The sequence below is a fragment of the Eptesicus fuscus genome, chromosome 4 (assembly GCF_027574615.1).
Source record: "Eptesicus fuscus isolate TK198812 chromosome 4, DD_ASM_mEF_20220401, whole genome shotgun sequence".
NCBI classification, from domain to species: Eukaryota; Metazoa; Chordata; class Mammalia; order Chiroptera; family Vespertilionidae; genus Eptesicus; species Eptesicus fuscus.
This window is the reverse complement of record NC_072476.1, coordinates 19,827,246-19,845,226: the sequence shown is the minus strand read 5'-3', so window position 1 is coordinate 19,845,226 and position 17,981 is coordinate 19,827,246. Positions and strand designations below refer to the sequence as shown.

Here is a 17,981-nt window from a genome sequence, read left to right as displayed (position 1 = left end):
GCCTTACTAATAACATGTACCTCACAACTCCCCATGCTTGGAGGACTTTGAAATCTCCTCCTCTGATTGGGTAACACATGCATGGTTGATGGTAGCGGGGTTGACATAGTGAAAGGTGGTGAGTGCTTTGGACAGGGATGGAGAGGACAGTTTGCTGTGGGACCTTGGGCAAGTCACTCTCCCTGTGTGGGTCTCATTGTCTCCCAGTCTCGGTGTAAAGGCCGGAGATTCCACCACCAGAGGAGTTCTAGGCCCCAGGTCTATGAATCCACTCATGACAGGGTTTATAAGCTGTCAGCCCAAGTGGCATGTCTCTAGACCGCCACGTTAGGGTCCCGTCTATCTCCAGAGTTCTATATTCTCAAAGCCAAGCACAAGCTCATTAAAGACTCACCAGGGAACCTTGCTGGGTTAGGACTGCTGCTATTACCGTATCAAATAGGCAGGAAGCACCCATTTAGGGACAGAGGGTTGAGTGGCTGTTGAAACAGGAGTTGCTGATTTCCAGAGCTTTTTAGCGATAAAGTGAAACAGTACTTAGGGGCCACAGGCCATTCTGACACATACAAGGTAGAAAAATAGCAGCTAGGTTTTCTTTAACACAACCTGTGCTAAACCCTTTGCCTGCATTATCTCAGTTAATTTTCACTAGATCTTATGAGATAGGTACGGCTATGCCCATTTTGCAGACAGGAAACTGAGGCCCAGAGAAACTGACTTGCCCAAAGGCACCAGGAGTATCTTGGGCTGTCTGGATGCGCCTGAATGTCCAGATTTGACTTACGGGGATATCAAGGCCCCCCCTCACAAGGATAGGGAGCGGGGGATTCCTCAACGCGGGGTGTGGGATTCGAGGTTGGTGGTCCGGGTGTCTGAGGGTGGGGGAGGAGAAGGAATGCCAGAAATGGGGGACCAGAGGAGTGCGGAGGGCAAGGGGAGCCGAAATCTGGAGGGTGGATCAGGAGGTGTCCAAGGCACGGGGCGCGGGTCCCGGCAGCGCGCGGAGGCGGGGAGGATCCGGAAGCCCGGGCTGCAGCTCCGCCCCAGCGAGTCCAGCCGCGCGCCGCCCGCGCTGCGGGCTCAGACCTCCCGGCTCGACTGGCGGCGCGAGCGGCGGTGAGTGCGGCGAGCGGCTGGACGCCCATGGGGGCGCGGCGGCGGGGCGGGGCGGGAGCGGGAGCCGAGGGGCTCCCGGGCTGGGAGCTGGGGGTCCCTGCGGCGCGAGCACCTGCCCGGGATGCGGGGCCGCTGAGGCCGGGAGTCCCGAGGCATCGTGCCTGTTGCGGCGGCCCAGGCGGGTCCCGGGGCGCGAGACCGGGTGGAGCGCGCAGGGCTCCGGCTGGAACTTTGTCGCGGGGCCGGCGCGGGCCCGTCTCCAGCCTCCCAGCGCCGTCTTGGCCGTGGGACCGGCGGGGTTCCGCTCTGGCGTCCCCGAGGGGGCCGGTCGTCCGCGGGTCGCGTGCGGTGCGGTCGCGCCCCTGCGGGTGCGCGGTGCGCCCTCCGCGGAAAGGACGCCCCGAGTCCTCTCAGGAAAGTCGGGGTTCGCTCTGGCGTCTGCGATCTTAAAAGTCGAGATTCCCAGAATCATCACCCGGGGATTTAGAAACAAAACCAAACAAAACCCCACCAGTGTCCGGACGCAGGGCTCAGAAATTCGGCTTCTAGGGGCCACGGCATCGGCGCTTTTGTCCTTTCCTCCGGAGATCCTCGCCGGATCCAGGGCCGCCCTCCGGGGGTGCCTGTGTGGACACCTGCGGGCCTGGGGAGCTCCAGGAAGTGAAAACCCGGGCCACAACGCAACGGGAGGCTTGGCGGGCCGGGCGCCCCCGCCCTGAGATGGGCGCCCTGGGAGCGCAGGAGGCTGCCCGTTTCCCGTCAGGGTGCGTGCTGGTGGCACAGCCTCGGGAACCCGTGGCAGAGGCGGACATTGCCCCTCCCGCCACGCGAGGCAGGCGCCCTGCCCTCAGCTTCCCAGGTCAGTGTGCATCTGGGCAGTGGGTTGGGTGTTATGCCAGGAGCTCCTGATCCAGGTTAGTGCGGGGGAGGAGGGGGGACAGGGGCACAAATCTCTCCCCTGGGCCTTGGTTCGGGGGCTGCCTGGAAGGAAAGTTGGCCCCGCCGTCCTCCGGGGGCCCTTTTAAGGAAAAACCATGGTTTGCAGGAATGTGTTCCTCACTTACTTTCCTACCCCCGCCCCCCTGGGCCTTCTCAGGGTGCCTCTTTTAAATGGAGACTCACCTGGATGCCTGTAAAGAGAGATTGTGTCTGGGATTCTACCACCGTTTGGCTTTATCACTGCTGGATCAGGATCCAGAGAGCAGGTGACTCGCTCTGTCTGGCTAGCATAACACCCATGCTGCACTTGGCTTTCCCCACAGCCAGCCCTGGCTTTGGATCCTCATGGGCACCAGACTCTCTAAGAAACACTTACCGTAGCTCCACAATGGGAGAGGCCCATCTTCCCTCTTTCCTGTTACGTTAAGGCATTAATAATAGATGCTTTTAGTCACATTTGGAAAAGTATCCTTGTTGTAATGTTTCCATGGATTACGTGACTTGGGTGATGGATCTGGGCCGGAGGATCAATTGGGTAAAAATCTCTTAAAAGACTAGACTGAGGTAATGCGCTCTCTTTGGTGAGTGAATTTCCCTTTGTTCCTTCAGTCCGTTTTGTGGGCTGGCTGTGGGGGAAATCAAGGGCTACCCTTGCCCTGGAAAGGACACGGGAGAAAGGGTTCCTGGTCCTGAGGGGTTGACGCTGTGGGTGGAAAGTGGAAGCACACAGTTGTGCAAGAGCCAGGGCTCACTAATGCCTGGAAGGGGGTTGGGAGGAATGGGGGGGAGGGTGCTGCGAGCTTGTTAACCAAGAAAAAGTTTAGTCGCAAAGCTGAGGCCTGAGCACCTTGGGCAGAGGGACGTGTGGACATGGTGGGCAGCGTCCCACGTCTGCAGAAGCATCTGAACAGAGCTTCGGAGGAGGCACAGACATACCCGGGGCTGAGGGCACTAAAAAGGGGGACCCCTGAGCGGGAAGGAGCCAGAAGGCATTTCCAGACCAAGTTCATTTTCAGGGACATAAGCATGCATTGCGGCCATCGACCACCCATGCTGGCCAGAGGTGTGGAGGGCCAGAGGTCTGAGAATAGGCTGGTGCCCATCAGGGTCTTAAAATTCTCCTGCCCAAAGTGAACCTCCCCACAGCGGTAGATCCACACGAGGACGTCCCAGCGTCTTGGTACGGGACTCGTCCTCTGTGCTGCTTTTGCTGCTGTGAAAACAGCCCTGTGGGCGAGGGGATCCGCCTCTCCAGGCAAACAGACCTCCTTCACTCTGTCTCTCTTTAGTACAGACGCGTCTGTGATGTCTCTGGTGCTCATTGGGCTGCCGTGGCCTGTTCTGGGCTTGATTGGTGTTTACTTACCGTAAAAATGGTTATTTGAGCCTAAAGGGGTACTTTCCTGAATCCTCAAAAGTTCATCCTGTTGTTTGAATCTGCGTTGGCGCTCTGGGCAGCTGTGGTAACACTTCCGCACCTAATGAAGTTGTCCCTTCAACTTACTTATTTCAGTAGAAGAACTGTGTGTAATTCCATAGGGTGTAAGGCATGGACAGAATCGAGGGTGTCTGTAGTGATTTCCTGCTCACCTCCTAGTAGGCAGGAAGTTAATTCACCTGGATCCTGAATGCCTGAGGCACTTTCTTCTGTATTGCTTTCTTATTGGCGTTAACTGATGGAGAATTGAAACTGTTTAGCTCAGGGAGCTTTGAAATTGACCGTGTTCCTGGGGTAAATTTAAGAGCTTAGCACGGTCTCGCCTGAACCTTGAGTCCAGAAAGGTTACTCATAGATAATGCATTGATATTTTTAAAAGTGATATAGACAATAACAATATTACAGAAAGTGTGGGAGATAGGAAGAAATGAGGCTTCTCTCACCGTGTGAATGAAACAGCTAGCACGTTTGTTTGTTAATTCAGCGGCCTGGTCTTTTGTCATGGTGCCTGTTTTTTTAATGAAGTTGCAATCAGGGTACACACACTTTGGTCTCTTGATGCAGTCCCATTCATGTTCTCATTGCACAGTTTCACCAAAAACCATCATTCATGTGGAAACCGGGGATGTGGTTTCACCAGGAACCCAGAGGGAAATTGCCCTCTCTGGTTCTCCCCAGTCGAAGCATTTTCCACTTCACAGTTCACTGTACTTTGTACTCGCGCTCTGTTTGAACCTGGCTTTCAGGTTGTGGTAAATTTATCTTTGACTTGTAGAATATACCGCCCTGCAGAAACAGATTGAATTCAGAAGATGGAATTTGAAAGCATTTCTCTGAAAATTTCACTATGAGCTTCTGTATTTTTATGGAAGTATACTGAATTTGAATTTGAATAGCCTAACACTGTGGTCGGCAAACTCATTAGTCAACAGAGCCAAATATCAACAGTACAACGATTGAAATTTCTTTTGAGAGCCAGTTTTTTTTAAACTTAAACTTCTTCTAACGCCACTTCTTCAAAATAGACTCAGGCCCAGGCCGTGGTATTTTGTGGAAGAGCCACACTCAAGGGGCCAAAGAGCCCCATGTGGCTCGCGAGCCGCAGTTTGCCGACCATGGGCCTAACACCATGGTACAATTTCTCACTTCCTTCCCTGAAGATGGTTAGAGATCCCAGTTTCCTCTTTTGTCTAAATTCTTCCTCCTTATTAACTTAGAGTTTAAGAATCATCATTTATGTTGGACATTTTCTGGAGCCATTTGCAGGTTAAATTCCTTTACAACAAAAACAGCCTTTCGGAGTCTTTGTGTTTTAAAGATGGCTAGCCAGTGGCCCTTACTTGAAGAATTTTGAGCGATGCTCGATTTAATAAATGCACAAGTGAAGGAGCTCCTTAGGGCGTTTGTAGTCAGGTTTCACTTATGCTCACATTGTTGGAAAGAACCCTTTTCTCCAGAGACAGGAAAAGACCAGATATTTGGGGCCTTCCCCAGCTGGCCCTCCACCTTGTGTACAAACGGAGCCATTTTCTTTGGAGACCTGACAATTTGCATGCGTGCCCTTCTTGTGCTGAAGGAATCCTTTCTTCCTTGGGGTCTCCTGGGGTCACTTCTGTTAGGCACATATTCCGGGATGTCTCCTGGGTTTCTTTTCTGGGGCTGGAGAGTGGAGGCGGGGAATGGAATTGAATAATCTTCCTTTTTTTCCTCCTGAAAGAACTGATTTTAGAGGATTAAGTTGGTGGTGAAAACACTGCTCTATCTTCTCTCTGAAGGCCTTGTCCTTTTGTGTGTTGGTCTGATACCTAATTCCAGAAAACAGTTCTGTACCCATCATGAAGATGTATTTTTAGAAGAGTTTATTACCAACATGTGGTTACAACCACTTTGTGCGTCTTTTAAAGTCTACACCTTCAGGGAGGGGGTACAGATGTGTGGGGTATTGATGTATATTCAGCTGGTAGGAGTTTGGGAGATTCCTTAAATCTTAAGGCCTGATCATTCAATTAAATTTGGGGGTATATTTTTCTTTCTTTCTTAAACCTCCCCAACTAGAAATATTAGAAACCCTAATTTGTTTAACTTCCCCAATTAGAAATATTAGAAACCCCGCCTCCACTTAATCTTTTGCATTTAACCAAAATACAATTAAAAAACATACTTTCTTTTTTTAACACACACACACACACACACACACACACACACACACACACATGCACGTGCATAATTGAACTTGAACGACTTTTTAAAATTTTTTTTTATTTTTGTTTTTTTATTGATTTTTTTACAGAGAGGAAGAGAGAGGGATAGAGAGTTAGAAACATTGATGAGAGAGAAACATCGATCAGCTGCCTCCTGCACACCCCCTACTGTGGATGTGCCGGCAACCAAGGTACATGCCCTTGACCGGAATCAAACTTGGGACCCTTGAGTCCGCAGGCCGACGCTCTGTCCACTGAGCCAAACCGGTTTTGGCTTGAACGACTTTGGACGAGGCCTGCCTGCCCCAGTTCACCTTACAGTTTAATTTTAGATTTGCAGGAAAATTGCAGTTAATATAGGGGTCCCCATATACTCTCACCCAGTTCCCCTGTTGTCAACATCTTACATCGTCACTGCGGCACATTTGTCACACTAAGAAACTGACACCGGTACCTCACTGTTAACCAAACTCCAGTGTTTCCACTGATGTCCATTCTTCTGTTCCAAGGTCCCATCCAAGGTACCACATTGCTTTTAATCCCCCGTCTCCCAGTGTTCTCATCGGCTAGTTTCTCAACCTTTCCTTGTTTTTCAGGACTGTGTTTGAGGAGTACCAGGCAGAGATTTCGTAGAATTTTTCCTCAAGTTGGGTTTGTCTGATGCTTTTGTCATGATTACACAGGGGTTATGGGTTTGTGGAAGAATGCCACAGAGGTGAAGTGCCCTTCCTGTTACATCACATCACTTGGGGCTGCACCCTCTCGCAGTCCGGGAGCCCTCGGGGGATGCCCGACTGCCAGCTTAGTGGGCCTAAGCCAGCAGTCAGACATTCTTACCACTGCTGCAGAGGTGGGAGAGGCTCCCACCACCGCCACGGAGCCCGGCTTCTGGCTGAGCAGCGCTCCCCCTGTAGGAGCACACTGACCACCAGGGGGCAGCTCCTGCATTGAGCGTCTGCCCCCTGGTGGTCAGTGCACGTCATAGCGACTGATTGTTCCACTGTTCAGTCAATTTGCATATTAGCCTTTTATTATCTTATTATCTAGGACTAGAGGCCCGGTGCATGAAATTCATGCATGGGGTGTGTGTCCCTCAGCCCAGTCTGCACCCTCTCCAATCTGGAACATCCCTCTCACAATCCAGGACTGCTGGCTCCCAACCGCTCACCTGCCTGCCTACCTGATTGCCCCTAACTGCTTCTGCCTGCCAGCCTGATCACCCCCTAACCACTCCCCTGCCAGCCTGATCGATGCCTAACTGCCCTCCTGCTGACTCGATTGCCCATAACTGCCCTCCCCTGCCAGCCTGGTCACCCCTAACTGCCCTCCCCTGCAGGTCTGGTGGCCCCTAACTTAAGGTGACCAGACGTCCCGCTTTTGGCGGGACAGTCCCGATTTTTAACAATTTGTCCTGCGTCCCACGGCGTTTTAAAAAAGCCCCGATTTTTGGAAAGAATGCACGACAAGCTAGGGAACGGCGGGAGAACGGGAAGGGAATATACAGTTTTCGGCGGCCATGTGGCTATTTAGCCAGGATATGAGTTTTATATTATTTTTGTTAATATTATAATGTTAAACTTTAATAATAACAAATAATTGTTGAGAACTGATTATCGAGAACTGCTTATCAAAGTTCGCATTGTTGATAAGTTGTTAGAATTCGACCACCATTGTTTGGACTTAATGAACAATGGCATTTTTTGGGATTGGCAACGACGAAAACATTTTGTAACTGTCTCTCAGACGATACACATCGTACTACATGCTAGTAAGCTAGTTAAACAAGTGATATCATTACAAATCAGCTATTCAGATAATTTAGGTAAGTAATTTATTTATTTCATAAATACATAAATATTCTTGAATTTAGCAGACAGTACTCGTATTATTTATATTTTATAGTGGCGGCAAAAAGTCTAGCGCCGGCCTTGAAAGTGACACTTACGACTTACGTTACGGCAAATTTATGACCTTTTAAACAACGACAGCAATCTACTAAAAAAAAATTCACTCAAATGAGAAATATGCCAAATAATAAAATAATACTATACATAATTTTTTATTTATTATATTTGTAAATTATACTTATGTTGAAATTTAAAAAAACATATTACAATACTATTTTTGCGTTCTATGAAAATTTTTGTTGCTCCATATAGACCAAATTTTTAATCAAGAACTGCCCTCCCCGTCAATGGTGTCCCGCTTTACCAATGTTAAAATCTGGTCACCTTACCCTAACTGCCCTCCCCTGCAGGCCTGGTTACCCCAAACTGCCCTCCCCTACAGGCCTGGTCACCCCTAACTTCCTTCCCTTGGCAGGCTGGTCCCCCCTAAATGCCCTCCCCTGCCAGCCTGATTGCCCCTAACTGCCCTCCCCTGCCGGCCTGGTCATCCCTAGCTGCCCTCCTCTGCAGGCTGGGTCGCCCCCAACTGCCCTCCCCTGCATGCCTGGTCCCCCCCAACTGCCCTCCCTTGCAGGCCTGGTTGCCCCCAACTGCCCTCCCCTGCAGGCCTGGTCCCCCCCAACTGCCCTCCCCTGCAGGCCTGGTCCCCCCCAACTGCCCTCCTCTTCAGACCTGGTTGCCCCCACTGCCCTCCCCTGCCAGCCTGGTTGCTTCTAACTGCTTTCCCCTGCCGGCCTGGTCACCCCAACTGCCCTCCCCTGCCAGCCTGGTCGCCCCCAACTGCCCTCCCTGCAGGCCTGGTCCCCCCAACTGCCCTCCCCTGCAGGCCTGGTCCCTCCCCAACTTCCCTCTCCTACAGGCCTGGTCCCCCCGCAACTGCCCTCCCCTGCAGGCCTGGTCCCCTACAACTGCCCTCCCCTGCCAGCCTGGTCACCCCTAACTGCTCTCCCCTGCTGGGCTGGTCGCCCCCAACTGCCCTCCCCTGCAGACCTGGTCTCTCCCAACTGTCCTCCCCTGCCGGCCTGGTCGCCCACAACTGCCCTCCCCTGCTGGCTGGCCATCTTGTGTCCACATGGAGGCGGCCATCTTTGACCACATAGGGGCGGCCATCTTGTGTGTTGGAATCATGGTCAATTTGCATATTACCTCTTTATTATATAGGACAAGACGCTAAATCCAGCTCCCACCCAGGAGTTGGAAGGAAGAGATTAGGCTCCACCTCCTAGAGGGGAGCTTGTCGATGCATATCACTTGGAATGCTGTAAGGAAGACTTGTCTTCTTCATTTAAAAAATACACCCTTCCGCCCGGCAGGTGTGGCTCAGTGGTTGAGCATCAACCTATGAACCAGGAGGTCACATGCCCAGGTTGTGGGCTTGATCTCCAGTAGGGAGCGTGCGGGAGGCAGCTGATCAATGATTCTCATCATTGATGTTTCTATATCTCTCTCCCTCTCCCTTCCTCTCTGAACTAAAATAGATCCAGAGACATGGAATCATCGAATAGGCCATCGAGCCTCAGAGGGAAGGCAGGGGAGAGTGGGTGGGGGGTGGGGGGATGGGGTGAGATCAACCAAAGGACTTATATGCATGCATATAAGCATAACCAAAGGACTCAGACAGTAGGGGGGCGGGACATGTGCTGGGGGATGGGGGAGAGTGGCCAGGGAGAGGTCAGTGGGGGAAAAGGAGACATGTAATACTTTCAACAATAAAGAATTTAAATTAAAAAAGAAGTATACACTTCAAAAGAGCTGGCACTGTACATATGCCATGGAGGGAGGGTCCATGTCTCCCCAATCCCTCAGCCTGTTGTCTGGGGTGATATAGGTCAGATATGTGCATGAAATCTCAGCTCTACACAGAGGTAGGCTGTGTTCCGCTTTCCCAGAGCCCTGTGGGGAATCCAGAGAAACAGAACAGCCCTGGCTTGGCCTGGAGGGGTGGAACGTGGTCCATTTGGACAACAAAATCTAACTTGCAGACAGGAAGTAATTAGGACGCATGAGGAAGGCATATGTCACAAGGGCTGGAGGGGGGGTGGGTTAGGTCCGGGGGAATGAAAAGAGCAGAAAGCGTAATGTTTAATACCCAGTCTCACTTTATTCCTAAGTCTTGCTCAAGGGGAGACTATTGTTTTCCATAGTTTTCAACGACAGGACAATTACAGTACCTGCAGTCATCTGGAATAGAGCCAAAATTGAGGAAATAAGCAAATATAGGACTCCCGGGAGTGTAGATGTTATCATTGAGCCAGATGTCCAGATTGTTTACCTTTCTCATAGGAGGCGCCCCAGTTCACTAGTAACTCTTACTTTACCTGGAGCCCGTACGCCCCGGGCCTGGTGGGACGTCGGGAGGGAGCTGTGAACTGGCCGGAGGAGAGGCGGACTGCGGCTAGCATCAGCCCAGGTTGGACCTGGGCCCGCCTGGGCTAGCGTGGCCGACACAAGCATGTTCTTATTTATTTATTTTTCGCTCATTTTAAGAAGGCAGAGAGCCCTGTGGGATCGATTTGAGAACTTGGTTAAGATACTTTCTGGGGAGCGATGTTGAAAGAGACTGTCAGTCAGAATGAAGCAACACCAGAAATTACGAGAGTGGCATTTTCGTTGTGTTTAGACGTAATCTGGTGGGGAGGACCCCCTTGGCCGTGGGCTGTGGGGCCTGTGATGTGTGTTTACACGGACGGGGGAGTTGGTGGTAGCTTCTGCTGTGGTTGGCTTCTCCCAATATGCTAGGTTTTGAGACTTATTTTTGGAATCTGAACTCCCCTTGGCAGGAGTTGAATACTTTTGGGGGGTTTTGAAGTTGCTCCTGGGCTACGGGTTAGTGAAACAGAACCCCTGTGTGAGGTCCCTCCTCAGAAGGTCCAGCCTGGTGCCCAGACCCTTTGCTTGCCTTAGAATCTGGACTCAGTTTCCCCTTTGTGTCTGCCTCCATATCTTCCTATATGGGCTCCTTAGGGCCATCGAGGGAGAGTCCATGTTTCCCCAACCCCTTGTCCACCACCAGCCGTCAGAACCTCCCCCGTGAAAAATGGATCATAGCACAAAATGCAAAGAGAAGAACTTTATTTTGGTGAATAGGATGTGGTCGGTACAGATTTGGGAATTCTATAGCAGGAATGGTCGAGTACACATCTCACCAAATAGAAATGATCAGCTTAATCACTGTGCAAACACTCAGGGAGGGGCCCAAGGCCAGGTGCGGGGCAGGATACAGTGCCAGTTCACGGGACAAAGGGCTGTGTTGATGTCAGTTCACCCTGAGGCGGGAGGACAGAGGAGGCCAGCCTGGGGAAGGCAGATAAGGGTTGGCAAAGGAGGCTTTTTCCCCCATTAAAAGATTGAATTTATTTTAATTATAAATATATATTGTTATAATCAATAAATTCTAAATCCATTGTGTTATAAAAAATATATGATTTAATTATTTTTCTTAATGTGATCTTGATTATATAATATTGCTCTGGTTCAATATACAAAAGATCGGCAAGGGTATAAATAGGAAAAGTGTTTGTCCCATTGCATCCCCAGTTCACCTTCCTGCTTACAGCCAGCCACTGTTACCAGTTTCTTGTGTATCCTTTTAGAGATATTTTATTCATCTTATATAAGGAAATATGTATATCCTTCTCATACACAAACTAGAGGCCGGTGCACGAGATTTGTGCACTTGGGGGGGGGGGGCGGGTCCCTCAGCCCGGCCTGCGCCCTCTCACAGTCCAGGAGCCCTTGGGGGAAGTTCAAGGAGCAGGCCTAAGCTATCAGTTGGACATCCTTAGCGCTGCCGTGGAGGCGGGAGAGGCTACCGCCACTGCCGCTGTGCTCGCCAGCAGTGAGCTGGGCTCAGGGCTTCTGGCAGAGCGGTGCTTCCCCTGTGGGAGCGCACTGATCGCCATGGGGCAGTCCTGCATTGAGCATCTGCCCCCTGGTGGTCAGTGCACATCATAGCGACTGGTTGTTCCGCCATTTGGTCGATTTGCCTATTAGCCTTTTATTATACAGGCAGTCCTCGGGTTACATCAGACTTGACTTACGTCATTTCGTGGTTATGTCACCATCTCCCATTTACAGTATTTATTAAAAAAAATGTTCCGTTATTTCGACATATGTACATATGTGCTTTATGTTTTTTATTATTTATTTACCACAAGTAAAGGTCAGGAATTGTTATCTTTCTTTAAAATTTTTTTTACTGTTTCACTTAATTACTTCTGTGTATGTGCTCCACGTGAGTGACATAGGTGCTTATGTAGGTGGGTTCCGACTTACGGCGAAAATCAAGTTACGTCACGCCGTAGGAACGGGTCTCCGACGTGATCCAAGGACTGCCTGTATAGCATGCTGACTTGCTATAATTGCTGTCCAAGCTATTCATACAATGATATATTTTAGGGGTTATTGCATTTCTGCACATAAAACTTCCTTGTTCTGTTTTAATGGTTGATACCATTGCCTTGGGTGGATGGGCCATCACTGATCTATCCAGCTCCCTGCTGATGGACAATTAGGTGGTTTCTAGCAACATTGCAGTGAATACCCCGTGTGCTCAAAGTTCTGTCACTTTGCCCATGCATGGGGTTATCTCTCATACAGATTCCTCGAGGGGGAAGTGCTAGGTCAAAGGACTCGTGCATGTTAAATTTTTGGCAGATGCTTCCATTTCGTGAGCCTCAGTTTACCTTTCCACCAGGCCTGTGTGACATCCACAACCAGGCAGCTCCATGTGGAATCAAATGCTTTGCTCTTTGCCAGGGTGAAAGTGCAGATCTAATGATGGGTGAAAAATATCCTGTAATCAGTTGTGAGTTTTTAAAAACACAAACCTTTTATTTTAGAACTAGTGGCCCGGTGCACGAAATCCATGCACATTAAAAGGGAATTAATTAGAGGAAATATTTTAATATTGCTATTTGCCCTTTCTCTATAATAGAAGTGTCAGAGATAAAAGAAAGTTAGTAAAATGTATATGAAAATCTTCCTCCTGTCAGAGCCTGGGGCATGCCGCGGGACCCAGAGTCAAGTCCCCGCCCACCCACGTGTGCCCTCAGACCTGGCTGGCCCCACCCCCATTGGGTGAGATCCAGATCTGGCCAGCCCCACCCCTGTCAAGCCCTGCCGGGTGCGGGGGGGGGGGCACAGCCTCAGGTCCCCCAGCCCAGTCAAGTCCTGCCGGGCGTGGGGCACGGCCTCAGGTTCCCCGGCCCGGGGCGAAGGGCACGGCCTGAGGTCCCCCGGCCTGGCACCGGGATGGGGGGGCGCGCTTTGAGGTCTCCCGTCAAGCCACGCTGGGCAGGGGGCGCGGCCTGAGGTCCCCAGTCAAGCCCCACTGGCTGGGGGGCGCAGCCTCAGGTCTCCCGCCCTGCCCGGCTCCATGAAGCCTCAGGTCCCTGCTGATTGCTCGTTATGGGAACCCCGCCTCCACTGTGGATGCAGCCATCTTGTGATGGTGTGACTGTTAATTTGCATATTACAGCTTTATTATATAGGACTAGGGGCCCGGTACACGAAATTCGTGCACTGGGGAGGGGTCCTTTAGCCCAGGCTACCCCCTCTCACATACTGGAAGCCCTCAGGGGATGTCCTACTGACGGCTTAGGCCTGCTTCCTGTTGGGAGCGGGCCTAAGCCGCAGTCTGACCTCCCTTTGCAGGAGGCGACTGGGCTGATCAGGGGAAGGCGCCAGCCCCATCACTCCTCTGCTGCAGACACTGCCAGTCACCGCAGCTGCCAAGGTATTTTCATCAACAGGGACTCCAGTCCCTTCACGATGAAAAATGACAACTTTAAGCATTTTCAAGATGTGTCTTTCATAAGATATGACATTTCTTTCTTTATCTTTTTTTATCCTCACCTGAGGATATGTTTCCGTTAATTTTTTCTCCTTCCCTCCAATCGCAGGCTCGGCCCCCCACCCAAGCCTAAAGCCTCAGGCCAAGGCTTTAGGCTTGGGCAGGGGGCCCCCTGTCCCTCCAATCGCCGGCTCGGGCCGTCCAGGCTTTAGGCTTGGGCAGGGGACCCCTGCCCCTCCAATGGCCGGCTCGGAGTGACCTGGGTGCCGAGGATGTTCCCGGGACCCAGGTACGTATGCAAATTAACCGCCATCTTTGTTGGGTTAATTTGCATACACACTCTGATTGGCTGTGGGTGTAGCGGAGGTATGGTCAGTTTACATGTTTGTCTATTATTAGGTAAGGTAGTTTCAGATTTACAGGAAAGTTGCAGAGTTAGTGCAGAAGTCCCATATACTCCATCTAGCTTCTCCCATTGTTAGCATCTTACATCACCAGGTGTTTGTCACAACTAAGAAACTGACATCGGCACCTTACTATTGACCAAACTCCAGATTTTATTTGAAGGTCACCAGTTTTTTTCCACTGGATTTTGTTCCAGGGTCCTCCATTGTATGTAGTTGTCACATCTCCTCCTCCTCCAGTTTCTCTGACCTTGGCAGTTTTGAGGAGTACTGGCCTGGTCCCCTGTAAAAAGTTGTCCGGTCTGGGGTTTGTCTGATGTATCCTCATGATGAGCCTGAGGGGTCAGAGGTTTGGGGGAGGAAAACCACAGAGCTGAAAAGCCCTTTTCACCCCATCCTATTAGCAGGTATGTGATGTCCACGTGACTTCTCACCCCCGATGTTAAGCCTGACCATCTGTTTCTGTGTTTTAACTGCACCTCCTTGCTTGGGAGAGAGATGAGGATCTTTTTGTATGTGAAAACGAAGTTGTCCAGAGATGGTCATGGTCAGCTCGATGGGTGTGGGGTTCAGGAGTAGGGGGACCACAGGAACTGTGTGCAGATCCCCAAGTCCCAAGGGACCTGCTGTAGAAGGACTGATGGGGAAGGAGCAGCCCTTGCAGGAGACAGAGGGTCAGGGCCAGGCCAAATGAGGAGGTCCTTCCAGAGCGGGTGCCTGGCAACTTGGGGAGAGAACAGGAAACGGAGTGGGCTTGGAGGGGTGGAGGCGGAAGGGGGAAGGAGGCTGGAGATGGAGGGTGAATCCGTTGGTGTGGGAGAGCGGCAGGGAGCCCCAGGGGCTGAGGCCCAGGCTGAGGGTAGAGGGGCGTTTTGCTTTTACATTTTCACAAGGAAAGATTGGGACCACTGCCGAGAATGGGATGCAGGCAGTGTGAAGGGGTCTGTGCTTGGGTCTTCCTGCCCGCTAGGGGTGAAACCTCTGCATCACCGTGGGCAGGTGACCGCCCCCCCCCCTCCCTGGGCTTTGCTTAGCTTCCCTGTAAATAATTAGAACTGTTTGCTTACAGCAACCCACATGCCCAGTGTTCTGAGTACACCCACCGACTTCACTAGTACAGCAGCCCTCCAAGGGGTAGATACTTTTTTCAGCCCATTTTCCAGATGAGGAAACCGGGGCCACACAGAAATGAAGCAGCCCACCCACGTTCAACCAGCCTGGAAGTGGCAGGGTTGGAATTTGAACTGAGGGAGCTTGGTGCCAGAGTTTCTGCTCTTAAACATTCGACCTGCCTTCAGATTCCATTGTCGTAATACTGTTTTCTTTCGGCAATTTTCATTCCCCTTTCCATACCCTGCCTGCTCACATTTTTTTCATGCCCTCTCTTTCCTCGGAGTGACTGTTGGGTATTCAGTAGGCCAGGCCACGGTCCAGGCCATTCCTACCGTGCCTTGAGAGATGAGTGGTACCTGATCACGCTTATCAGTGTCAGGGGAACACAGACAGATATGTCCGAAAATGCCACATCTGGGCACCAGGCAGAGATGTCCCTCCTGTGACCTGCCTGAGCTCAGTGGCCTTGGTTTCCCCACCGGGTCATTTTCCGATTGGATTTTGTCATGAAGCCCTTTGTATCTTGAGCAATAGTCTGAGGAGAATTCTCAGTGCTGGGCCTTCTCTCTCTGTCCTCTTCCTCCTTTGCTTTTGGGCCCTGCCTGCCTGTGGGTCATTTCACCAGAAAGGGATGAGGGTGGGAAGGAAAAAAGACCCAAGATGCCATAAGTCCCTCACTCGCCGCTATCCGCCCCTCCGTGCTTGCCAGGCATTGACAAGCACTGAGGATGGGGAGGTGTGAACTCTGTAACTCCTTCCTGTCCACACAAGTCAGCAGGAGTTCCTGATGGTTAGGACTCGGGGTACAAACGACTTAGAGCCTCTAAGTTTTCTCACGAAAAAAAGACAGGTTGTCATTGCTGGAGAGTGGGTGACACATCATCCATGTTGAACGAGTGGCTTTAGAGCCACACCCAGGACCAGGGCGTGAACACGGAGTGACAGGCATGTCTGAGCTTGGAGTGGTGGCGGTGATCACGAGTCAGACCCTGAACAGATGATAAAGTTGCAGGAACTGCCACTTCCGTAACCCCAGCCAGCATCGAGGAATAAAAATGAACTGATCTTGAGGTTCGGAGACTGTGGTTTTCTTTTCTTTCTGATTTTATCTTCTTGGTGTTTGCACGCCTCCGCACTTCCCCTTTCAAAGTTCTTTCCACCCACGTCTTGACTTGCTTCCCTGATGCACATCCCAGGGTGCCCTTTTGAGAAACATCGCTCCCCCCCAGGAATCCTGGAGGAAACGAAGGATTCCAGACCCATTAAGTGATTCCAATTCTGGAGCATGTTTGGAGATGCTTTGGCCAAATCCTCATGTTGCCTTGAGACCCTCCATGATGGAGGCCTATCGTCCCATGAATGTCTTTCTTTAAAAACTTTTTCTCAGGTTCTAGGTTGAGGCTCTGAGGGTAAGACCCTCGCGTTTACATCAGCTTTCAGACCTGATGCCATCCAAGGTGGGTCTTGGTGTCCTTTTTACACCCAGGTATTTTCCATGGACATTTGTTGAAACATCAGGGTGACCAACATGTCCTGGTTTGCCTGGGACTTTCCCAGCTTGAGCACCAAAAGTCCCGTGCCCAGGGACACCCCTGGGCTAACGGATGGCGCGTCACCCTGTGAGGCACCCATGATGTTTGGAGCTGGAGATGCAGATTTTAATAAATTTCCACTCCTTGTTCTTATAGGGCCCGCAGACTGGTCAGGAAGACTTAGTAAAAAATAAAATAAAATGCTCTGTGCCACGTACAGCAGAGGAACACTTATAGTAACAGCTGACACATCTGAGTACTTATGTGTCCTTCGTTGCTCTGGTACTTCTCACAAGGATTCATTTCATCCTCCCAAGAACCTTAAGAAACTACCATTGTGCCCATTATACAGATGGAAAAACCGAGGCTCCAGTGTCGTGCTGTGGGACATGGGAGAGCCTGGGTGTGACCACAGGCCATCTGGCTCCATACCCTGCACCCTTGATTCTGCACTGGGTGGAGAGGTTTGGGGAGGAATTCTGCCCTGGGAAGGCCACAGGTGGTTTCTTGGAGGGAGTGACGTGCTTACTGGGATAGGATAGGTGAGAAGAATTTGTAGACACTTTGGGAAGGAAGGAAAATAAGACAGAGAGAAGGAGGGTGCCTGGCATGTTGGAGACATCTAAGCGAGGCTGTGGATGCACAAAAGACCTGCATTTGCACTGGTGGTGGGGGGTAAAGTGAGAGAGGGGTGGGAAGTAGGGGCCCAGTGCATCCTGGGAAACCCCTCCATCCTGGGCAACCTGGTATCTGATCACCTTGATGGGACACATTGGGGGGGGTGTCAGAAAGACCCCAATGGTCTTGATGTTAATAAATGGGCATCACCGGATGGGCTGAACCAAGACTGTGGTGAATTTGGAGGCTCGGCTTGTAGGCCTTGGCTTGTGACATGGAGACCAGAGATTTCCAGCAATGCCTGCTTTTTTCTTTTTATTGAGGTAAAGTTCACATACCATAAACGCACACTTAAAGCGTACAGTTCAGTGGCATGTAGTACATTCACGATGTTGCGCAACCATCACCTCTCTCTAGTTCCAGGGCGTTTTCATCTCCCCAAAAAGAAACCGTACCCATTAACGGTCGCTCCTTATTTCGCCCCCAAACCTCCCTCCAGCCCCTGGCCACCCCTGATTTGCTTCCTGTCACTGCGTTCACCTTCTCTGCACATTTCAGATGGATGGAACCACATGATGTGGCCTTTTGTGTCTGGTTTCTCTCACGTGGCATCCTGCTTTCAAGGCTGGCTCTGGGGGTGTCTTGGAGCTGAGTTATCGGTGACAAAGCTGCTCGGCCAGCCCTCTCTAGGCTCCCGGGAGTCAGCTTCTTCCCTTAGAAGTTAGGGTTCCAGGCAGCTGCTGCCAGTCTTGGCTCCCAAATGTCAAACGAGTGTGGGTGCAGGCACAGGACGAGGGAGATGGCCCTCAAGCTCGTGGTGAGCGCCTGAAACGGCAGCCCTCGTGGCATGTTTCCGGGGATTCTAAAGCTGTTGAGGCCAACTTTTGAGGAGCAGATCCATTGCTGAAAGTGAGTTTAT

General features: G+C 51.1%; 1 protein-coding gene across 1 annotated transcript in view; it reads left to right on the top strand.

Moving 5' to 3' along the window:
* Positions 1–1,035: 1,035 nt before the first annotated feature.
* The window catches only part of LITAF (lipopolysaccharide induced TNF factor), a 34,599-nt gene continuing 17,653 nt past the window's right edge, over positions 1,036–17,981 (top strand). Inside the window, exon 1 of the mRNA XM_054714726.1 lies at positions 1,036–1,116. The gene's annotated coding sequence lies outside the window, so the exon portion shown is untranslated. The remainder of the gene's footprint in view (positions 1,117–17,981) is intronic.